The following is a 25,644-nucleotide window of genomic DNA, read 5'->3' as shown; positions in this document are numbered from 1 at the left end:
GCTTTTAGGATAATATTAAGTTTGCATCTATTGCATTAAGTTATCATCATCATTATTATTATTGCATTAAAAATTTTGCATCTCTGTGTTTTCTGGTTTCCATTTTACAGGTACTGGTGAAAATTAATTACTGTAGTTAAAAGAAAGCCACTCCCACATTTCCCCTGCTGTTGTTTGGTGGACTTGAATTTTTTTAGTATCTTAGTAAAAAACACATAACTACTTCAGAATAGGTATGCAAAATACAAAGTGTGTCTAAATAAGACTTAAAATATTTCAACTACAGTATCTGCCTATGGAAAAGTTAATTTAACAACTTGTAAGTTACCTCATCCTTTTTGATGGTGATTTTTTTCTCTTGGTAAAAATTGTGTTAAATATAACTGAAGAGTAGCTGGTCTAGGGAGTTGCTTATGGTTTCCCTCATTAGCATTATCTCCTTCAACCTTTGATTCCTTCCTCTTTTATCATTCAATGTTTTCATAAAATGTAACATGTTACCACTGCACATAATTCAGCGTTTATGTTATATTTAGCTCTTTCTTTTGCACATATTTTTAATATAAACAAGGGAAAATATTTAATAGTCTAGAGAAAACTCTTCCAGGTGTTATTTTCTTGAATTCAACACCCAATACTCATTTGAGTTATTAAAAGTATGTCCATGGCCATTACTTTATCAAAAGGCAAATAGTCTACTAAAACTATGGAATTTTACATTTACATTTAAAACTAATTTAGCCTAAAATCAACTAGTTATAAAATGTCCTGTTTGTCCATAGTTATATGGTACAATTCCATTTCGAGACTAATAAAGTTTTTCATACATAAGACGTTACAAAGATTGTAGTGACAGAGTGCTTCCTGTACGACTTCCTTTGCCTTGCCATTTAACTTAATAAGTATTTGGTGTGGGACCACATTCAATTTACTGTCTTTGAATACCTGAAGGGTATCTTGAGTTGGACCCTGCCAAAGCTCTGGAGAGGTAGGCTAAGCAATAGAAGTCTACATAGACCCATGTTCAAACACTCTCTTCTCTAAAACCATGAACAAGGCATTTCTTTTTTTTTGTTAAATTAGGTATTTTCTTCATTTACATTTCCAATGCTATCCCAAAAGTCCCCCATGCCCTCCCCACCCACTCCCACTTCTTGTCCCTGGTGTTCCCCTGTGCTGAGGCATATAAAGTTTGCAAGACCAATGGGCCTCTCTTTCCACTGATGGCTGACTAGGCCATCTTCTGATACATATGCAGCTAGAGACACGAGCTCCGGTGGGTGGGGTGTGGTGGTACTGGTTAGTTTATATTGTTGTTCCACCTATAGGGTTGCAGATCTCTTTAGCTCCTTCGGTACTTTCTCTAGCTCCTCCATTGGGGGCCCTGTGATCCATCCAATAGCTGACTGTGAGCATCCACTTCTGTGTTTGCTAGGCCCAAGAATAGCCTCACAAGAGACAGCTATATCAGGGTCCTTTCAGTAAAATCTTGCTAGTGTATGCAATGGTGTCAGCATTTGGAGGCTGATTATGGGATGGATCCCCGAGTATGGCAGTCTCTAGATGGTACATCCTTTCGTCTCAGCTCCAAACTTTGTCTCTGTAACTCTTTCCATGGGTGTTTTGTTCCCAATTCTAAGAAGGGGCAAAGTTTCTTAAAGGACAAACAGTATAAAAACCTAATAAGGATTTATTTATATATTATGGTAACAATTACAATGACATTCAAGTTTAATCAGCATTCAGTGAATGTTAGCAATTGCTACAAATACCCTTAGAATTTGTTATTATAATATAGTGAGGATGTTAAGATGGAACACAGGGCCCCCAATGGAGGAGCTAGAGAAAGCACCCAAGGAGCTGAAGGGGTCTGCAACCTGATAGTTGGAACAACAATATGAACTAACCAGTGCCCCCAGAGCTGTGGCTCTAGCTGCATATGTATCAGAAGATGGCCTAGTCGGCCATCACTGGGATGAGAGGCCCCTTGGTATTGCAAACTTAATATGCCCCAATACAGGGGAATGCCAGGGCCAGGAAGCGGGAGTGGGTGGGTAGGGGATCAGGGTGGAGGGAGGGTATAAGGAACCTTTGGCATTGCATTTGAAATGTATATAAAGAAAATAATAAATAAATAAATAAATAAATAAATAAATAAATAAATAAAGTGAGCATGCATGCCTACCTTGTGCAAACACTATTCCATCAGTAAAAGAGACACTATTATTTTCATTCTTTTGCATGCAGAAACTAGATAGCTTCTGTCATATTTAAGTTGAACCTAAAAATACCCATTACACAAGAATAAGTCTTGTAAAAAGAAATCATCTTGAATTTGAACAACTTGAACCAGCATATGGCTCCGGAGAACCCACTAGACATGCCTCTGTCCATACCCTACACTTCTACCCCTTATATCTGGATGCAGCTGTTCAAAGCCATCCACACAGATGCCCATGATTGGAGTCATGTTTCAGATATGGGGCAATATGCACTGTACTCAATAACTTTCTCAGCAGAACTGGGAGACTAGAACACTATTACTCCTCCATCAGAAAGCTTCGTTCTCTAGAAGTTTAGAAATCAAGAATCAGATCAGTGGGAGGTAGCATTTTGTTGGTCTTCAAACAATAATTTCATCAGGTCTGGTCAGTTTTAGCCAGTCGTAGAATGATCAGGAGTGAAAGCGAAGATCCTACTTGAAAACTATAACACTCCTACCTAACAGCTCAGCTCTACCTTGCTCAAGTATCTTCCCCTCTCTGGATGCATTTGGCCATCACTAAGAAAGTGAGACTATTACACTAGAGCAGTGGCTCTCAACCTTCCTAATGCTGCAACCCTTTAATACATGCCGTGGTGACCCCAACCATAAACCTACTTCACTGTTACTTCATAACTGTCATTTTGCTACTATTATGAGTCATAATGTAAATATCTGATATGTGACCTTGTGGGTATCACGATGCACAAGTTGAGAACCACTGGACTACATCATGGGTAACTCTGATTTTTATGTAGCCTTTGGTTTTATCTTTGCCTATATAAAGATTCATTTCTTTAATCAAATCCCAACATGTACACTTTAATAAATTCCACATAAAGTATATATTTCTAGGGTCCTTGAAAATCTTAATGTATGACGTCATGGGCCTGTTTTTCCTTATGACATCAAGGGTAACTAATCATCAGCTTGGCCTGAGTCATGCTTGGCTCTCCAGCAGGTCACATGATCTCTAGACAGACTCTGTCCCTGCTACTCCTCCATCCTACTGATGAGGCCTTACATCCTGCCCTAGAACTGGCTCAAACTCTCTTTTATTCTGTTTAAGCTTTTAAAACGTCTATACCCTAGTCTTGGCATGCCCCATTCTACTAACTACAAAATCTTCTTAAATTGGAGGATTCTATCCTTGGTCACTCAAACCCAATGAACTTCTTTTACATATAAACTTTTCCATCTTTCTGGTGTCTACTTAGGATTCTGCAATTTGGTGTGCATCAGCTTTTGGAGTGAGCCTCTCAAATCTCTACAGACCAATGGAGACCAACCAAGATGCTCTCTAGCTGAACTAAGAAGAAAGGCAGCAAGTTTGGCCCAAAAGGTAGGAGAAGATCTCAGTGCTCAGTATGGGTCTGGTCACAGAGGAAAGTTACCACAATGACACAAGACTAGAAGTCATTCTGTAATAACGAGTGAGTGATAAGCAATGTTGACCTTCATTTATTAGTGTCTACCTGCTTTGGTATGTAAAACACCGTTGCTATCAAAGTCCAGAGGAAAAAGAATCATGGTTCTATAAATACAGCTTTAAACACCATATTTACAGATGTATTTGAAACTTTTGACTGCTTTGAGTAAGTGGCCTCCTTGAACATGAACTTCTAGGGTTCATTAAAGATTTATTTATTTACTCATTTTATGTATATGAGTACACTATAGCTGTCTTCAAACACACCAGAAGAGGGAACCAGATCATCTTACAGATGGTTGTGAGCCACTATGTGGTTGCTGGGAATTGAACTCAGGATCTCTGGAAGAGAGGCCAGTGTTCTTCAGGTGACCCCAGACAGTGCTTATTTAAAATCCATTCCTCCAAAGCCATTGCTAATTGGTTTTTGAATCTTTGTTGAAATAACCTTGTCTCACAGGGCAATTATACTCCAATCACTTCTTATTTAAGTTGAACACAAGAAATTTGTATACAAAAATGATGGCAGGGTTATTAAAAATATTTACAATGCAAATGATTGTTAAAATAATCTTATTGAAAGTAATAAGAAGGACAACAAAGAGAGAACTCTTTCATATGTGATCTGTATTAAATAGCATGAAGGCAATAAAATGTTTTTCAAACCTTCTTTATTGTGATTTGGGAAGAGCACAATCCCTGCAGAAGGACACTGGATTCTACTTGATTCTTGCCCAGAACCTTCCTAGAACTTGTTGCATATCCCTTATCCTGTCTAAACTCTAATGTCCTTATCCACGAGGTGACCAGCTATCTCCAAGTGCCTTCTAAGTTCCAGTTGGACCATGAGGAAGCCTGCTGGTGAAGGGAATGAAATAGTTCTGAGTTAATTCCCAGCAAGATGATTTTCCAAAATCAAACTCAACAAAATGTCAGTGCACACACACACACACACACACACACACCTCTATGTCTGTGTCTTTGCTGTCAGCATTTTGAACCAGCTATATTGGTTTCCATGATTGTTTGGTGGGTGGGCTTTGACCCTTTTCTTCTTGACAGCATGCCCACTCATTTTTGTCACCTCATGGCCAGAGGTAAGATGAGGGATGGTGGAATGGACTTAGCAGCGACCGAAAAGGACAGATGTCAACGAATGTTCATGCTGTTATAGCCATAGTACTCCCTGAGTCCAAACCAATGCACTGAGCATTTAAATATGCAAGGTAGATTCAGCACAGAGTCAAACTGCAAAGACTGTCTTTTCTTGTAGAGTCCTAAGAGGTCAATGAAAACCAACTCCAAATGAAACTAAACAATAAAATGATAACACAACTACTAACTGTGATGAGTACCAGGAAGCAACATGAGTGCTCAGGGTGTGAGTGACCAGATCCTGACGTAGAAAGGGAAACCAGCAGAGGTATAAGAACCCAAGTGTGATGGTTTGTGTATGCTTGGCCCAGGGAGTGGCACTATTAGGAGGTGTGGCTTTGTTGGAGTAATTGTTACCTTTTTGGAGGAAGTGTGTCACTGTGGGTGTGTGCTCCTTTAGCTCTTTCAGTCCTTCCCCTAACTCCTCTATTGGGTGTCCCTGTGCTCAGTCCAATGGTTGGCTGTATCTGCATCTGTATTAGTCAGGTGCTGGCAGAACCTTTCAGGGGACAGCTATACCAGGCTCCTATCAGCAAGCACTTCTTAGCATCAGCAATAGTGTCTGGGTTTGGTGTCTACAGATGGGATGGATCCCTAGGTGTGGCACTCTATGGATGGTTTTTCCTTCAGTCTCTGCTCCACTCTTTGTCCATGCATTTCCTTTTGACAGGAAGAATTCTGGATTAATATATTTGAGTTGGGTGGGTGGCCCCATCCCTCAGCAGGGGCTGTGCCTATCCACTGGATATGGTCTCTACATGTTCTCTCTCCCCTTTGTTGGGTATTTCAGCTAATGTCATCCTTTTGGGTCCTGGGCATGTGGGACTTTCTAGTGGCTACCCCTAGTTCCTCATTCCCCACTGCTATACACCTCTATTCCAATTCCTGACCCTCTGTATTTCTACCATGTCTCCTCCCACACCTGATCCTGCCCCCCTTTTCCCACTCCGTCCTGTCTTCCTCCCAGATTCCTTCCTCCCTCTACCTCCCATGATTATTTTCTTCCCCCTCTGAATATGACAGAAGCATCTACATTTTGGTCTTCCTTCTTCTTGAGTTTCATATGATGTGTGAGTTGTATTATGGGTATTCTGAGCTGTCTCTCTCTCTCTCTCTCTCTCTCTCTCTCTCTCTCTCTCTCTCTCTCTCTCTTTCTCTCTCTTTCGACTAATATCACAAGTGTGTCCTCCATTTCTGTATTGTAATACATTTCAGATTAAAAGTCCAAAATCCAGATCATGAGACTGGAAGACACAGGCTTTTGATCTGGATTTTGAGGAAACTGTGGCCTTGAAAAGCTTAGGCCCAGACATGGTGGTTTATGGTTTATACTTATAATCCTAAGAGGCAAAGCCAAGCAGATCTCTTAGTTAAAGGCTATCCTGGGACAGAGCAAATTCTAGGTAAGAAAATCTTAAGTCCAGGCATGCTATTACAGGCCTCTTAATCCCAACATTCAGGAGACAGAGCCATGCAGATCTCTGAGTTTAAGGTCAATCTATGGAGCATTTCCAGGACAGCCAAGCTTAGACAGTGAGGGAGTTGGAAAAGAGAAAGCTGGTAGTAGAATAAGGGTGGCCATGTTCCAGCCGCAGCAAGCAGAAGAACTTTGGCCATGTAGCTCTGATCTAAGATTCAAGAATATAAGGGACTACTAGGACAACTGATGCTGCTTATCTGGGGATAAGAAATTTGAGGTGATTAAGAAGAAACCAGCATCACTAAGGTAAAGTCTTCTGGGAAATGTTTGATATGATCTTGTAATCCTAATGCCTGTTTGGGAGCTAAGAGCCGTTGTCTTGTCTTGTCATGTTTTTTCTTTTCTTTTCTTTTCTTTTCTTTTCTTTTCTTTTCTTTTCTTTTCTTTTCTTTCTTTTTTTTTATTTTGCAATTTACTTAGTTTTTTTTTTACTTTTTTTAATCTTTTTTTATTAGATATTTTCTATATACATTTCAAATGCTATCCCGAAAGTTCCCTATACCCTCCCTCCACCCAGGTCCCCTACCCACCCACTCCCTCTTCTTGGCCCTGGTGTTCCCCTGTACTGGGGCATATAAAGTTTGCAATATCAAGGGGCCTCTCTTCCCAGTGATGGCTGACTAGGCCATCTTCTGCTACATATGCAGCTAGAGATATGAGCTCTGGGGGTACTGGTTAGTTCATATTGTTGTTGTACCTAAAGGGTTGCAGACCCCTTCAGCTCCTTGGGTGCTTTCTCTAGCTTCTCCATTGGGGACCCTGTGTTCCATCTTATAGATGACTGAGAGCATCCACTTCTGTATTTGCCAGGCACTGGCATAGCCTCATACAAGACAGCTATAACACGGACCCTTCAGCAAAATATTTCTGACATATGCAATAGTGTCTGGGTTTGGTGGCTGATTATGGGACAGATCCCTGGGTAGGGTAGTCTCTGGATAATCCATCCTTTCGTCTTAGCTCCAAGCTTTGTCTCTGTAATTCCTTTCATGGGTATTTTGTTCCCTATTCTAAGGAGGAATGAAGTATCCACACATTGGTCTTCCTTCTTCTTGATGTTCTAGTGTTTTGCAAATTATATCTTGGGTGTTCTATGTTTCTGGGATAATATCAACTGGTCAGTGAGTGCATATCTAATGACTTCTTTTGTGATTGGGTTACCTCACTAAGGATGATATCCTCCAGATACATCCATTTGTCCATGAATTTCATAAATCCATTGTTTTTAATAGCTGAGTAGGACTCCATTGTGTAAATGTACCACATTTTCTGTATCCATTCTTCTGTTGAGGGACATCTGGGTTCTTTCCAGCTTCTGGCTATTATAAATAAGGCTGCTATGAACATAGTAGAGCATGTGTTCTTATTACCAGTTGGAACTTCTTCTGGGTATATGCCCAGGAGAGGTATTGCTGGATCTTCCAGTAGTATTATGTCCAATTTTCTGAGGAACCTCCAGACTGACTTCCAGAGTGCTTGTACAAGCTTGAAATCCCACCAGTAGTAGAGGATGGCTATCCTGCTGAAAGCAATGTACAGATTCACTGCAACCCCTATCAAAATTCCAACCCAGTTCTTCACTGAGATATAAAGGGCAATCTGAAAATTCATCTGGAATAACAAAAAACCTAGGATATCAAAAACTATTCTCAAAGATAAAAGAACCTCTGGTGGAATCACCATGCCTGACATTAAGCTGTATGACAGAGCAATTGTGATTAAAAACTGCATGGTACTGGCACAGTGACAGACTGGTAGATCAATGGAATAGAATTGAAGACCCAGAAATGAATCCACACATGTATGGTAACTTGATCTTTGACAAAGGAGCTAAAACCATCCAGTGGAAAAAAGACAGCATTTTCAACAAATGGTCCTGGCACAACTGGCAATTATCATGGATTAGAATGTGAATTGATCCATTCTTATCTCCTTGTACAAAGCTCAAGTCTAAGTGGATCAAAGACCTCCACATAAGACCAGAGACACTGAAATTAATAGAGGAGAAAGTAGGGAAAAGCCTCGAAGATATGGGCACAGGGGGAAAATTCCTAAACAGAACAGCAATGTCTTGGGCTGTAAGATCAAGAATTGACAAATGGGAACTCATAAAATTGCAAAGCTTCTATAAGGCAAAAGACACTGTCAACAAGACAAAAAGGCCACCAGCAGATTGGGAAATAATTTTTACCAATCCTAAATCTGATAGGGGACTAATATCCAATATATACAAAGAGCTCAAGAAGCTGGACTCCAGAAATTCAAATAACCCCATTAAAAATGGGATTCAGAGCTAAACAAAGAATTCTCACCTGAGGAATACCAAATGGCTGAGAAGCACCTGAAAAAAATGTTCAACATCCTTAATCATCAGGGAAATGCAAATCAAAACAACCCTGAGATTCCACCTCACACCAGTCAGAATGGCTAAGATCAAAACTTCAGGTGACAGTAGATGCTATCGGGGATGTGGAGAAAGAGGAACGCCATTATCTTTTCAATTCACACTGAGCTGCCCTGAAGACTAGGATAGGCGGCCCTCAATAGTTTCCACTAAATAATTTGTAATATTGGGGAATTTTGGAACCCTTTCATTTCTTCATATAAATTTTGAATTTTCTACCAACAAAACCCAGGAAAAAAGCACAAATGTTCAAAGGACCCTTACAGAACCTCTAGGGTTTACAAGGTGTGGGTATTGTCTTTTGCACCTAAGGTTTTGTTTGCAAGCAGAATATGGTCCCCCCCCCACACACACACACACATACAGAGAGAGAGAGACAGAGACAGAGACAGAGAGAGAAGAGAAAAAGCACTTTGTATTGTGACATGCAGTCCATCCTCTTTGGAAGGAAGGGCTGAGTCAGGCCTCCCCTGAGATTAAACAGCCCAGGGACTTACTTATCCTTGACACTGCTCAGATAGAGCCACTAATGTGGAGAGGGCCTTTATTGGGCTTCTGAGGGTTTAGAGGAAGCCCATTCATCTGATATCTCAGCCATTCTTGTAGCTTAAGGATTTTTATTTGAGGTGAATGAAATCTTGATAAAGGAAACGAAAGCGGGAGAAGAGAAGGGAATTGGTCTAAGATTAAAAGTTACTTTTTAATACAGCCTCAGCTCTGGGCCCCGTGCTTTCATATACACTATTATCTCTAAGGAGTGTGGGAAAGAGCTCACTGAATATGCTCACCAAGCCAAGGCATGGGAGACCACAGACATACCAGGCCTCTTCTCCTTACATGGGCCTGCTATTTACCCATCACCATTTAGACTAGATTGTAAATGCCCTCTATTCTGTCACCATCATCAAGTAAAAGGTGACCAAGTCTGGAGTTTCTAAGGTCACCGAAGTCTTCTTCCAAAAGTGATGTCCTAGAAGACTATTGTTCTAATACAGACATGAATTCAGCAAAGCTCCTGAAGAAAACTGCTTTGCAGGAAGTGCTGCTCTGCTAATTGCTGCTCTTCCCTTTGTTCGGTCTCATCCTCTATAATTAGCGCAGTCTTGAAAACAGAAGTTGTCTATGCCATTAAAATCCTTACACAGCAAATCCCCTAATTATTTCATATTTTCACATTAGGGACTAAGATATTTGTGGTGAAGGGTTGAATCTGTTTGTTATTTAATTACTTATAGAAGGAAGACAAAAAAAGCAAGACAAAAAGATTATTAAAAATTTTTCTGCCTGACTCTCACACATACAAAGGCTCACTTCTCTTTCCCTGCCTTATTCCCTCCCTCTCTTCCTCCCTTCCTGTTACCACCCCTTGCTGTCCTTATCCCTCCTGCCCTTACTCCATTCTGTCCTCAATTCTTCCAGGCCCACCTCCTCCTATCCTTATACCCTCCTGTCTCTACCCCTTCCTGATCTGTCCCTACCCCTTTCTGCCCTCACTCCTCCCTGTCCCTAACCCTTCCTGCCCTCACTCCTCTCTGTCCCCACCCCTTCCTGCCCTCACTCCTCTCTGTCCCCACCCCTTCCTGCCCTCTCTCCTTCCTGTCCTCATCTCTCTTGGGATCAACTTCAGTTATGACTGTTACCTTTTCGTATTAAGAATATCACTGTTTCTGCCTGACCCACAGGCAAAGCTTCCCCTTTGACCTTCCAGGGCCTTGTGTACTGACCTCAAACATACCTTTGCCTTGCTTGATTGAGAGGAGTGGAAGGAAGACAACCAGGAATTCACCCAACTAGTTTCTCTCTCTCTCTCTCTCTCTCTCTCTCTCTCTCTCTCTCTCTCTCTCTCTCTCTCTCTCTCTCTCTCTCTCTCTCTCTCTCTCTCTCTCTCTTTCTTCTGTGCTGACAAATAGCATTTTCCTGTGTCCCTTAGAAGTCCCCAGAGTTAGACTTTCTAGCAAAGAGGAGCAAGTGGGAATGATGCACTTCATTTGGAACCAGAGTTTTAAGGACTCAAACATGCCCTTCCCAGGACCTCTTGTAGTATCTGATGGGAAAACAAGGGCAGCAGTTCTGTGGATCCCCAGAAGGAAGTAGCTGGCCACAAACCACCAGGGAAAAGGCTCTCTATCCAAGCAGTAAAACCATGTTGGGTGGCTACACAAGTATATAGTCCTCTCATGTTCAGATTCAGAAAGTTCCAGCTTCTAGTACAGCTACAGGTTTGGATCTACCTAATACAAGATGCAAGTGCCTTTGTGTGTAATTGTGAGTGTGAGTTCCTCTATTTCAGGAGCCCCAGAGGACTAGAAGGGAGGGGGAAGCCCTTTCATCTTTAACTGTGAGCTAAATTAAACTGAATTGGTACCTCATTTGGAAGTGGAGCAGATGGTCATCAAAATGAAGAGTGGAGGATGTTCCACACCATCTCCAGGACTGTGAATGCCATTTTTCTCATTTGCAAGCATCTGTCTAGAATTTTGTAAACAATCTCATAGGTGACTGACTTGGATTGCAGAACAAAAGGAATACCCAGTTACTTTCCATATGAAAATGTGTCCTACTTCATTACGCATTCAAATGCTCATTATCCCAATCAGTAAATACATAGTGGGCACATTGTACATGCCAAGCTGGCTTCTAAAAGGACTGATCAGTAACAGACCTGGCTTTAGCTCTCTCCAAGTTCAAAGTCCTAAGGGAGATCCAAGTATTCTGAATTAGATGATCGCACAACTGAAAATACATTCAGCTTGTGATTTGGGCTATTGGGTTTGTCCTACAAGATAGTAAGGATAACATTGCTTGTCTCTCAGATTTTGCTATAATTTTAGTTAGCTAAGATTTAAATACCATGATTGTAAACACATTTGTACTGTGATTAATGCTTGAGCTTTAATACCCAATAAATTGTCTCTGTTAGTGTTCACATTAATTTAGATAAAAATTATGATCTTGAAAGATAAAGGGGGCATTGGAAGTTGCAGGCTTTCGGGGTTGGCGTTCTCAGGGAGATGAGTCATGCTGCTATCTTTGGCCAGTCCCCACCAGACGGTAGCCATGAACAGTGGCATGTATGGCGGAAATGAGGTTGGTGCTCTTGTTTTTATGAAGTCATTGTTTTTAATAGCTGAGTAGTATTCCATTGTGTAAATGTACCACATTTTCTGTATCTATTCCTCTGTTGAGGGACATCTGGATTGTCCAAAGAGTTCCCATGGAGGGACCCATGACTCCAGCCACATATGTGGCATAGGTTAGCCTTGTTGGACATCAATGGGAGGAGTGGCCCTTGGGCCTGAGAATGTAGCAGCCTCTGGTAGACATATGTGAATTTCTTTTCTGATAAACCAACAGTTTCCCAATGGAGCAAGGCCCTCTGCAGAGGAGACTTTCAGAAGGCCTGAAGAGGCTTCTGGTAGGTAGAAATTAAGGAGGCAGAGGAAGAGGTGGGGAGGTCAGATGAGGGATGGAACAGGAAGACTAGACTGTGCATATTATATGCATGCTACATATGGTTTCAATGAAGGAATTAGGCACCCTGCCACTATACAGTATACTTTAAATGGATTCCAAATCCTTCAAATGCTTGTTTTAAGTAAGCATTAATTTTAAGAGTTTGTTATTTTCCCTACAATAAATCAAAGTCATTTGCCAGCTTCACACTGTCCTACAGCCCATGGCTAAATTATCTTACTTCCTTGTCTTCTTACATCTGAGACAAATATATAACATTGGGTCTCCCCTGATCAGGAAAGTTCAGAATGCACCTCACTCTTCTCTGCTTAGGAAAGCTTAGAATGCACCCCACACTTCTCTCCAAAGAATCCCCTCCTCTGAGTCTTTCAGGACTTGAAGAAGACTCTTGAGTCTCCATCCTTGAGTCTGCTTTTGACTTCTCCAGACACCGAAAGGGTGTTTGTCAAACTGCTAAGTCAAAAATCTAATAGCCAGTGTAAGGTTGGAAGGTTATTTTGTTTCGCTTTAAAATTAAATATTTATGAAGACTTTGGACTATGAAAAATCAAAGCAAATTATTCACACTTCTCCTCTGTCCCTTTCAGCACCATATACTAACCCCTTAATGTCAACACCACTTCCTCAGGCTCAGAGCATGGACTGGAGTCATCCAATTTCTCTAAAGTAAGGCTTCCTGACAGTCTTTATCAGAACAGAAGAGAGGCTTCTATGACATTTGGCTTCCATAGTTACCTGCCTCATGTCTTCAATTCACTTGAGGCCTGAATCACACAATGGGAATGTACTGGGTCACCTAAACTCTACCTTGTTTTATGTGTTCAGTGACCCCAGTTACCAGGGCTTAAGGCATGTCCCTCCCCTGACTTCATACCAGCACTTGGCCCAGCTTCTTCCATGTCTCCAGAGCCCAAGAAGGAGGAAAGCAGAAGCACAGGCACATTGGCCTCTGGTGTTCATGAATCTCTTCTTCTGGGACAGTTCTCCAAGCATGTAAGTAAGCCATTATCCAAAGAAGAGAAATAATGGAAGACAGTGAGATAGACTCAGACTCTGAGCTCTGCAAACACTTTGGGAAGGCAATAAAATATCATTTTTCCTGAAGAGATCTTTGAGGGTCAAGCCTGAGAAGAGTCCTTGTCAGGGATGGGCTAAGGCCTTAGAGGAGATGATGGAGGCTGATAAATAAAGTCAAGAGAGGGCCTAAAGTCAGGAATGGGGTGAGAGGCATGAACTTGTATAAAATGCAGGAGTATTTGAACATTAAACAGTCTGCCAATGTGGCCTGCAAAATGTCCTTTGCATTAAGACAGACAAGCTTCCTTTTCTGAGGCAGAGCACTCCGGGCTCAGGAATACCACTGTGGCAGACTTTACAGAGGATATATGCACTGTGAGGCTGCTGCCCTGCACTTGGCTTTTCTCATGGTCTGTTTGTTTAGGGCCTTGGAAGGGCTGTAATCAAATTCCTTCCAAACTCTGCTTTGGCCACTGAGCACACTGGATTGCAAAGCATCCCATTTCACAATTCCTGGGTTTAAGACGTTTGCTAAAGCACTCCTGAGCAGTTGTTGAGCTAGGATCATCTGCACAGAGGTGTGCTTTCCTGGAAATTGGTGACAGTTATTCCCAGCAGATGCCAGTGGTCTCTAGAGAGACTGCTGGAGAGACTGCACAGAGAATTCTAGAAGCACTGCAGGTCATAAACTTGTCACAGCCAAAGCCATCATCTCCTCCTTGCTTCTTGCTCTTAGGGCAAATGTCCTAAAGTCTCAAACAATGCTTAAAATAAGTATAGACTTATATCCCCAGCAGAGATGGATAGATAGATAGATAGATAGATAGATAGATAGATAGATAGATAGATGATAGATAGAGATATATACACATACATACATACACATATATATGTACATATATGTGTATATATGTTTACATATATGTGTGCATGTGTGTATGCATATGTACATACATACATAAATTCATATTCAGCTACTAGTAAAGCTTCTTATTTGGCTCTACCCTATGAACACCATGGTTTACCTTTGACTCCCTGAACCCAGAGCTAAGAGCCTGCGAGAGCCCCTGTCTCCGTAGATGTTCATCAGATGAGTCAGCATAGACTCTCAGAGCCAGCATTTGGAAGTAGAAAACTGTCCTTCATGAGGTAGTCTTCCTACACCCCTAACCCCCCCAAACACACACACACACCAACGACTTCTGTAAGCTTCCCTAATGTCATAAAATATTCCTTACAATCTAATGAAATGTGTCTAGTGTTTGATGAACTGTCTTATGAATTAATGAGCAACCACAGCATGGAACATTGTCTGTGGTTTTTTGAAACAGCCAGAAATCTGATCAGGGGAGGTGACTTGCTTGATGAGACTGTCCACAGTGATGGGCGACCTTTTCCTGTACTCTCTACATGAGAGCTGTTAGTCACTGTTGCATAGTCCCAGCTGAGCAATTCAACTGTATCCTTTCCTTTGTCAATTAGGAAAGTAAATCAAAAGGCAAGGAAGATGAAATGATAATTTTACGAACTGGAATCCACTCTGGTTTTCAAAATTCTAGTCCTAACTAGAGAGATCATTATGCAACTGTTACTGTGTAATGTGTGCTGTGCATTCAGTGAGCTGAGCCTGTCATGTAATATCCCGCTTCAACTAGAAGTAACTCTGGGTGGTCCATTTCTTTGAACCTTCATTTCTCAGACTAGTACTCAGGACTACTGAGCTTTCTAAGAGTAGTGAATGCCTCGTGTGGAATTGGAATTCAGACCTTTACATTAACGTGCTCATGTTTCAAAACCTAGTGACCATAGTAAGTTATGGCATCATCACAACTGACTGGAATAATTGGTAAATCAAAAATAACACATAGAATTTTCTCACAAAGCATTGCTGCTTCTAACAAAGGAATCTCACTACCTTGTCTCAACCAATTTCTCTTATTGATTGAGCCACTTTAGCTCTTGAAAAACAATACAAAAATAATAATAATAATGTTTTACTAAATGTCAATTATGTTTACTCACTATATTAGACATTTTAGAGATTTTTTTTTAATATAATGTCACACTTTGTAACCATGGCTGGCCTGGAACTTGCTGTGATGAGGCTAGCTTCAAACTCACAGAGATCTGCCTGCCTCTGCCTCCTTAATACTGATATCAAAGGCAGATACCAACCATGCCCAGCTAGAGGCATTATTTGTAACATACCTGAAAATTGTATCTGAGGTATCTAACATTCTAGCAGGACAGAAACTAGAGAGTGAAATCTCATTTAAATATTAGTGTCATTGTTTCAGCATCCAACACTAGCCTTTCGGTTTGTGTTTTCTCTACCCTCACAAGATCATTCTTGGCCAGTGGCCTCCTCTGTAGTTTTCCATCAGTTGAGATTCAGGCAATGGTTTACAAATAGGGCAAGATGAGATGGTCTAATGTCAGAGAGCAGTCCTCAAAGACCAGTAGGCATAAGAACCTATGTGTAGGAGGGTGGGATAGTAAATACTTTCAGAAAGAGAAACCAGAAGAAGACTAGTGCTCTGAAGAAGGTCCAAACTCCCCAGGGGATAGAGAGGAAGGCGTGAAGGGGTGTGGCTGGTAAGCAAGTAGAGGACATGGTGAGGGGCATCTCTTTCCAACGGGAGAAGCCAGGAGATCAGAAGAGTTGACTCTATATTCCACAGAGTCCTTGATGGGGAGACAAAAGAAATCTCTAGAATCTAGAAGGCATGACAGATTTCAGGAAGGAGACCCACACAAAAATAATAAGTAGCCTTTTTCTAACCAAGTTCTGACACTTGTCGGGGAGTTCTGTGGACACATGACTAGATCAAGTCTGTCTGTCTTTCTCACCAATCACCATTCAATCTAAAGTTCATGGACCAGGGACATGGGTACAAATGACTAAGCAAAACAAAGTACCCAAGAAGCTAAAGGGGTCGGCAACCCTATAGGTGGAACAACAATATGAACTAACTAGTACCCCCCAGAGCTCGTGTCTCTAGCTGCATATGTATCAGAAGATGGCCTAGTTGGCCATCATTGGGAAGAGAGGCCCCTTAGTCTTGCAAACTTTATATGCCTCAGTACGGGGAACGCCAGGGCCAAGAAGTGAGAGTGGGTGGGTAGGTGAGTGAGGGGGGAGGGTCTGGGGGACTTTTGGGATAGCATTTGAAATGTAAATGAAGAAAATACCTAATTTAAAAAATTAAATTAAAAAAAAAAAGTGAATTCTCCCCAGCCCTTAACACTAGAGCAGCCTTCTGAGTGACAAGCTGCATAGGGATCAGGCTTTTCAAAACCACTGAGCAGGGCCAGAGTGGGGAATTTATGGGGCAAGCATTCCCCGATTGTCACAGCTGGAAGGAGAAAGATGGTAAGTGGGAACGAGGTAGGGTAAGAATCAAGGGATGATTAAAAAGAGCAATGTTGGTCAGAGAGGAAAGTCAAGCCTTCAGCAAAATGCTTCCAAGTTTCCAGCTGAGGAATAAAAATGTTCACTTCCTGCCTGTTTGCCTACATGTTGGCACTACAACAGTCTGGGCACATTGTGATGCACAACTGAACATGATGCTACCAGTGGTGATAATCCTGGAAAGGCTTGCATAGGTCCAGTGGTGCCTTGTGTTGTGCAAAGAATTGACTTCCAAATGGCCAAAATTGAGTGTCTGGGGCTAAAATAAATAAGTTCTTCTTCACCTATGTTTTCATGAAGAGCTGATATAATCTCTTTGATTTTTTAAATTAACAAGTCAAAAGATCAGCCTATTTGATTAAGCATGTATGTTCACAGCAAATTGATCTGCTGATGAGATTTGGTTCCCAGGAAGAAACAGTATGGTCTGAAGCTAAGACACGTAGCACGTAAGCCAGTCAACCTAGACTTGGCCCTGGCGCCTGCTACAAGCCAGTTGTAATAACATGGTTGGTGAAACCTCTGAGCAGCCAGCATCCACATCCTGAATTTTACTGATAATCTAATCAAAGACCAAGGCTCATTAGAACAAGAGAAATCTCTCTTCAGATGAAAATTCATCACTGAGGCTGGGGAGATGCTTCAGTAATGAAGAGCACTTACTGCTCCTGCAAATGACTCAGGTTTGGTTCCAAGCACCCACATCAGGAAGCTAACAGCCAACCATAACTCTATCCTCTGAGTATAGAATGTCATCTTTCTGCCGCAGTCACACACATGCACTGCACATACATCAGCACAGGTTCAAACATACACATAAACAAAAATTAGATAAATCTTTAAAAACTGGTGTCCCTTTTGAGGACTGTCACATAACCCAAGACATTTGAACGGAAGACCTCACATGATCATCAGTCCTTTGAAGTATCAACACTGTATCGGATGCGCTAACTCATGCAAGGCTTCCCATGTTTGACTCTTAGTTCAGTCGTTCTTCCTAACAGTTTTGAACAATAGCCTTTATAAACAGTTTAATCCTGCATGGCTGAAGACTGTACACAAAGCAGTATAATCCCTAATGCAAACTCTTATTGTTATGGGTTGCAGCTGCTGTGACTTCTGTCTGGAACTCAGCAAGGACTTAATGTTCACAAGCAAATAGAGTAACTACTATGTAATTACAATGTAGTCATTCAACTACTCTCAAAGTTTACTTTTATTTTTTGGGATATACTCAATTTTAAAACCACACGGCTTCTTCCAGAACAGGCAAGTGTGTTCTTAAAATGCTGCATAAAGAATTTGAGGTAAAAAATCTGTAGCTCAGACATTAAGATTACAAATGCAAAAATGAAGGTGGAAGAGAGAATAAATAAGATTGTGGGGAGAGGTATGAATAGAGAGGGAAAGACCAGAGAGATATTTTAATAGTGGATTTCTGTTTTCTTAGTCATCTCATAAAATCACTAAATATCTCTGTTTGGAGAAAGCACAGAAGAACAAAAATCAGATATGCAAAATTGGATTTGTTACAGGTACAGCCTATGCTTATGACAACTATTGGGGTCTCAGAAAACCACCCCACATGTATAGAATATATATTTATTAGCCTTCTATCATGTTGGATGTATATTATATACCATCTGGTCTATGAAAATAAGACACTATGTAAATAGATAACTCAGTAGGATGGAAGGTCATCACTGTATCCTGGCTAATCCAAATTTGAATTCTGACCTCACCAAGGAGCCAGAGGGGAACCAACAAGGCTTTTGATAGTGTTCACCTTCTTTGATGCTGTGTTAATTGTAATCTTATGCACCTGCTCCACATAGGTTCAGAAGTCACTAAATATACCAGCTTTCAATTTCATCATTCCTCAAAAAGAGATTAGGGGGAAACGTCACTAAATTGCCAAGTAGTAAGAAGAGTCGCAGTTGCTACTAGTTGTGATCACTGTGTGAAGAAATGGCAGAAGAGATGTAGACACTCCTGATAGAGAGTTGTAGCAGTCCCCTTGGAGTACACACTAGATAAAACCATCACTAAAAGCTAAAAGTAGGCAAAGTAAAGGAAAGTGCAGTAAGAAGTCGTAGGATTTTGCTTTTGACCAACACCAGTTTAAAAGTTCAAACCACACAATAGGTGACAAGATGAAAGGATTTGTTTAATAAAGCACACGCACATTTGCACAACCATTCAAACAGTTATGTGTTTAGTTTCTAAACCTAAATTCTGTAAGGAGCAGTCATCTGCTAGCAACAGCATGATAAAATCAGTGACCCTGCACGGGTGCTGATAAGAAATGGTAAAACTTTAACAGCTGACTACCTTCCTAATAAATATGTCTTCTGTTGTCTTCACGGGGCCTGTTTAGGGGTGACGTGTGGGTGGGATAGTACAGCAGTTAAGCTCAAAGGAACAGATCATAAGCTGGTGAATCTCAAAGAACGAAAATTCTTTCCTTTGGAGAAGGGATGGCTACAGATGGCAGCATCATAGGTGGACATGGGTTACTGAGTCATAGAAGCCTGGGTTACGAGTCAGCCAACTTGCTAAGCAGTGACAAGAAGCAAGGCCAGTGGAGCAGAAAGGTCCCTGGCTACAGAGTTGATGCGGAGAGAATACTTAGGTTCTTGAGTGACGGTGCATAATTTCAGACCTTCCCTCCTTCACTAAACAGGCCTCCTCTGAAATGAGTCAACACCTTAGATTATGCATTATGCAAATGACAGCAGTGGTAGCTTGCCTCCTAATGCAGTCTCCCTGCCAGAGTTTTCATCTACTCCTACCTTTCCATTTTGAAAAGTTAAAATAAGTATGGCTCTATCTCTCACTGACTTCTTTGCCCTTGAAATATAAGGGCAAAGAAGTAAGCTCACATCTCAGGGTCCAAGCTATAAGGCAGGTGGCAAGGCCTCCTGAAGAGGGTTTGAAACTGGAATGCATGGGCTAGGCAATAAGTGGAACGAAAGTATTGGAGGCACCAGTAAATCTTGCAAGTGAGGCTATGAGTATCCCAGGAAAATCCACTGCCTTAAAAAGACTCAGAAAGCACTGCAAGATGCTTCAGTGACCAAAGTCAGGCAAAAGGTACTGTCCTGAGAGAGCTCATCACAGAACGAGCATGTGTGAATTAAACTCTTCCTTCTTCCCTCAGAAAAATGGATCTTAATCTAGAGGCAAGAGAGTTGAAAGCTGCCTGTGTCTCCTCACATAAGTGCTATAAAGGCATCATGAATCTATCTGAGCCCATGAAACTTCTGATACACACTGAAATTATGCAAAGCGCTAGTCCATATAAGAAAGGTGGCATCTACTAGAAGCTTGGTCAGGTCCTTGCACTAGTTCCCAGAAAAACAGTAAAGATTCTCTTTCTGTGAATCCTAAGATCCATTTGCATGGAAACTATTTTTTGCCTTATGTAGCTGATTATTCTCAACTCTTTGAGAATACTGCTTCAACACTAAACTTTTAGCTTTAAGGATAGAATCATTTTTTTTAAATCAAGCTTAATGCTGGGTCTATGTATCACTGGGAGACTGAACATAAAACATTAGTTTATTAGTTTTCATCTCAAAACATTCTCTAAACTCAGTCACGTCTAGGCAATGGCACTCCTGTGGGTCCTAAGGTCTTCATATGTGCTCACCCTAACTTGCACTCTGAAGTCTTGGTGTGTGTGTGTGTGTGTGTGTGTGTGTGTGTGTGTTTGTGTGTTTGTGTGTGTGCATAGAAACTTAAATACCTGCATCCATTATATTGACGCATGCTTGAAGTTAATAAAGTAGGTCTTGGTTTTGCTTAATTGAACATCAGAAGCTATGAACTTGACTTTGTCTTGGTCTTTAAGCAATTGAATGCAATGTGGCTTTTCATAAATGATAATATATATATTTCATGTATATAATATTAATATTATATATATATATATGAAAGAAACAAATGAATTAAAATTCATTCCGTTAACTACAGTATACAAAGATATATTATTGCCCAGCCACTTCATATGGAGGATGATAGAGACCTATTTTATGGGATGTTCTGCAAGCAGAGTAAAGGCAACAATCAAAAAAAATAAAAACATGTGAGTTCTTGCCAGTTCTTTAGACTTGATTCTGAGTTTTAAAAGCCTGGCAGGAGAGAGAAGCCATAGTCTATTGTGACACTCACTGTCACAATTGCCTGGCAAGTACAGGTCCTCTGTGCATATCATGTGACCCCAATAAATTTTTCCCACATGTGTGTACCCTGTGGAATGCATCTTCATATCATTGCCTTCCTACATGATATTAAAATGAATCAGAAGTGATTAATCTCTAGTGCTCTCTATTGTCCTTCAAGGATGATACCACCTGCATATATTCAGGACAATATGAAAAAAACAGCATCCATAATGGCTAACAAATTGTATTAAAGTATTTAGATGCAATTGATCATTTCATCTAAATGCTAAAATCAATATACTGATTTACTAAGTTATAGTGTATATTATATGCCTACTTGGCACTTATTTTATTTTTGTGCCTCTGAAGTGGGCAACTATATCCCAATTTAAAAGTGAATAAATTATTGCAGAGCAGTGGTACTGATACTAAACAGTAGAATTTGAATTCAGGTTCTCTTACCACGTGATCTGTAGCTTTAAATTCCTCAGTAACGCCGTAACAGATGCTCTATCCAAATTACTGACATGATCTATAATCACAAGAAGTAAAGCATATTTCTAGCTCAGATTTTCATAAACAATTGATCCTAACAAATAGCCAGAGTATTTCTAGTCCCATCTGACTAACTTTATGACAAATTTTATTTCAAAATGCTTCACATTTGGATCACAATTTAGAAACTGTCCCCACAACTTAACGTACCTATAGTAAGATTCCATTCAGACAAGGCCAGGCTAGTCCTCCAGGATCCATCAGGAACCTGATTCACTGAGGATTTCTGTGATGATTCTAGAGATAAGAATTTTCATACTTGACCATCAGATCAAGTCATTTTTGAACTAGCTCATCACAGACCCCCATGATCACTGATTTAGCCCTAAAGAACTTCCCCATGGTACCACAGAGACCTTAGGTGAGATGAATGCTCACTGGAGAATAAACTCTGATAAGCTCTGAGATAACGTGAGAGACTTAAAACAAAAGTAGAAACACACACACACATAACGTGGTTTTGTGTGTGTGTGTGTGTGTGTGTGTGTGTGTTACTATCATAAAGACTACAAATGCTATACTGTTCTCATACCAGCACTACAGGGGTTAATACTAAGCTGGTCTGTGAAATTTGCTCTTACCTTATAGATTTCAATTGCTTCCAACATTTTTTATGACATACGTGTGGCCCTGGACTAAGTCATAGTCACAGATTAATGATCCGGGTGGGGAAATCATGTCTGTCACTAGTGCCATGAGAATGATTTGAGAGGCTCTAGGCAGCAGATCATTGTTAGTGCCTTTGTTCTTTGACACAACAATTGAGACATGTGAAATTTCTAGGACACCAGGAACACTGTCATCTGTTCCAAAAAGTCATGTCATGGCAGTCTCTGAGAATACTAATAGGGCAAAGTTGGGAAGAGGGGAGAGTCTATTAGACTACAAATCCAACCATGGAGGAATGACGGCACAAATGGAATACAACAGTCAATGAAAATAAATGGTACAAGAATAGGCAATAGCAGGCAAGTGATGATGCTTGTTAAATGGAGGGGGAAGAAAACACATGAAAGGATACAAACGACACAATTCCATATGACTTCATGTTTATAAATGAAACAATAGAAAGCACAAATGGAAAATTATCCCCTATCTGCTTGTCAGTCGTGCTTATATCTTCACCATAGGGTTACAGTTGATTTTTTCTCCTTTTTGTTTTAGTGTTTCTTTTCTGTCTGGTGCTGGTAGCATCTTTGTAACACTAAAAGCCTTCTTAAGAGCAACAGAGCTTCAAAATGTATTATCAGAAAGAGAAAGGTTAAGAAAATCTAGAATAATATTTACTACACAGAGAATTCAAAAGAAAATCTCCAGTCCCCCATTGAATGAGGTCTCATTTGTAAAATGAAAACAAAAACCAAAACCAATGAGAACCATAACAAACCAGTGAGATAATCATTGACAATTGCAGGAGGGAAAGCCATGACATCCTAACTATCCAGGTGCACACAGCATCCCAAACTATGTCCTTAAAATGTCCCTAGTGAAAACAAAATTCTGTAGCTATGGTATAGGTCTATCTCAAGTACTCAAAGGCATTGATCATGTCAAAGAAACTGAACAGTCCTGCAGTGAATAAGCCTGATAAACTTTGTTCAGCTAATGTTTCTACCCATTGGCATCTCTCAACCCAAAATAATCAGTTGAAATCTTGACATTGCTCCTTTAGGCTTTGTGAATACTTTAATCCTATACTGAGCACTTTAGTCCCTAGTTATTCTAACCAAGTATAAGATAAATACTGATTCTGGCTTCTTATGTCTGTCCTAGGAACCATGTGCTAGGGCTCCCAGAGAACCTGAGACAAGAACACTTTTCCATTCATCTTCTGGGATCTACATGGGCCATGAAGCCCATTTGTACAGTTGTGTATCGTGCCTTGAAATATTTCCAGTTATTAAATTTCTATTTTTACCTTATTCCTATTACCCCAAAATGCAACGTATCCTCTTTAATATGGCGGTAAATGGCCCTGTAAAACGTTTTTCAAGCATATACTAACCAACTTGACAGTAGGTCTGAGGAGTACTTTCAGGAAAGCCATCAGCCATGAAGTAACATCATCTCCAAACTTTTCAATGTAAATATTCTTCTCCTCAGTAGTTTGGATGTCACACAAGGGAAAGCACCTTGTGAGGGGACTTCATAGAAAACACAGCACAGCAGCAATTTCAAATCATGGCGGTGGCATGGGAACCCAAGGTGAAAAGTACCATTTGCATCACATTATCACTCCTTAGAGATGCAATGTACACATGTTGCTGCTGGAGCTGGCAAGATGGATGGAATCACAAATGACCCACCACAATAGCAAGCCAGATAATTTATAAAAATCAGTTCACAAAGATTCAGGGTAGAATAATTCAATACTTTGACAGCTGACAACCTGAGAAAAAGTGAAAAACGATGAGGAAAGATTGAGACTCTATATTGTATGTCCTGAATTTCTCTTGTATGTATGCCGTGTGTGTGTGTGTGTGTGTGTGTGTGTCTGTGTGTGTATGTGTGTGTGTTAGGACGTTGTTGTGTGGGGGTGTGTTACTGCTTCCCAATAGAGTTGCCCTTAAAAACATCCATGTTTCAATATTTCATCCTGAACCTTCTGTTTTGCTGTTTGTTTGTATGAGACAGGGATTCTCTGTGTACCCCTGGCTGTCCTGTAACTCTCTCTGTAAACCAGGTTGGCTTGGAACTCACAGAGATCCCTCTGCCTCCCAAGTGCTGGGATCAAAGGTGTGCACCACCACTACCTGGCTCAGAACCTATATTTTTATTCTGGAAGCATAACAATTAATTTGTAATGGGCTTTAGGGATTAATTCCAAGATATAAATTTCCCTGGAAAGGGAAGAGATAGAGGATACCATATACTCAAAATGTAAAATAACTCAGATATGTTCCCATATAACAGAAATATTTTTAAATATATATATATATACTTCATATACATATACATATATATATATATATATATATATATATATATATATATATATTTCCATTACCTTTACTATCTCAGCAAAGGACACTTGCTGATGCAGTTATTGGATGACAGCTTACTGTTTGTGGCTAGCTAGGAGCTATTTCTCCAATTACTTATTCATTGATTACAATATATCTTGTACTAAACTATTATGCAAAAGCATAGCAATAAACATAATCATGAGGGTGATAAAAAACAGGGAGAAAGCCAGGTAAAATCTTGGCATTATAGAGGTTACAGCTGATCAAAGAGGCATAGTTAAGAGCAATTGAGAAAATTAGCCTATTGATTGCGACATCTTCCCAAATGACAAAGTAAGCAATCAGCCTGAAGCACAATCAATTGCAAAGTTATGAGGACATGTGGAAGTGAAAAGTGATAAAGGAGAAGTAAATAAACAAATACATCCATGAGCAATGAGCTTCCTGTTCTTAGCATACACCACATTCGGCTATGAGCCTAATTGCCTACTATATTTGCAACAAATCAAGTAACTTATCCCTTATCTTTCTTTGTAAGTGCTCTCATGCCAGTGAACGTCTACTGTAGATAACCCATTTCCCCCTAGAAAGCTTTTGGGAATCATTTTTTACATTTGAGATCAAACTATGAATCATCAAATCATTTTTCATCAAGAATATTCCTTTTAGTTTTAGTACCTTATAATCTGTACCTCAAAGTCTCCCTTACATCATCCCATGTAGGTGACCATCAATATCTGCCTTGGCTCCTTAGTTGCAGAGAACTTGTAGTTTAGTTTTCATAGGTAGTATGTTAATGCATTTTTAAGGTGGGGGTTGTTGAGGTTGGGGAGATAATGACTCAGTCCCTAAGTGTTTTGTTTGCTACACAAGTATGCATGAGCACCTGAACTTCATGCCTAGACAACACATAAAAAGATAGACTCTGGGAAAACCGGAGATGGATGGATTACTGGAGCTCAGTGACCGACTACATTAACCTAGTGAGTGAACCCCAAGGCTTTGAGGGAACACACATGCGCACACATGCATACCTCAAGGTAGACACCCAATGTTTTCCTCTGACTTTCATGTGTATATACAAACAAACATATACAAAATATAAGATTGTGAAATGTACTAAATGTACTAAATATAAAGAGAAGGATAATGGTCTATTTTAAGTGCAAAAGATGCAGAGAGAATAGTAAGCTGTCAGGACATTTCCACACTCTCCAATAGGAGCGTGTATGCTGGCGTGTATGATTAGATACTAAAATTAGATATCACAGAAAAGAACCAAATGAATCCCCAGCAATTTAAATCCCATACTTATAGTGGCCT

At 40.3% G+C, this 25,644-nt stretch overlaps 1 protein-coding gene across 7 annotated transcripts in view; it reads left to right on the top strand.

Annotated features, from left to right (window-relative positions):
- B3galt1 (beta-1,3-galactosyltransferase 1) overlaps positions 1-25,644 on the top strand; it is a 569,427-nt gene that overhangs the window by 512,374 nt on the left and 31,409 nt on the right. For all 7 annotated transcript variants that reach the window (XM_085834810.1, XM_029469650.2, XM_029469661.2 and 4 more), the window contains one exon: positions 3,481-3,605. The gene's annotated coding sequence lies outside the window, so the exon portion shown is untranslated. The remainder of the gene's footprint in view (positions 1-3,480; positions 3,606-25,644) is intronic.

The sequence above is a fragment of the Mus caroli genome, unplaced genomic scaffold (genome assembly GCF_978045245.1).
Source record: "Mus caroli unplaced genomic scaffold, Mus_caroli_1 scaffold_2, whole genome shotgun sequence".
Lineage (NCBI taxonomy): Eukaryota > Metazoa > Chordata > Mammalia > Rodentia > Muridae > Mus > Mus caroli.
Note: the sequence above shows the minus strand (reverse complement) of the source record. Positions and strands in the feature narration are given on the sequence as shown.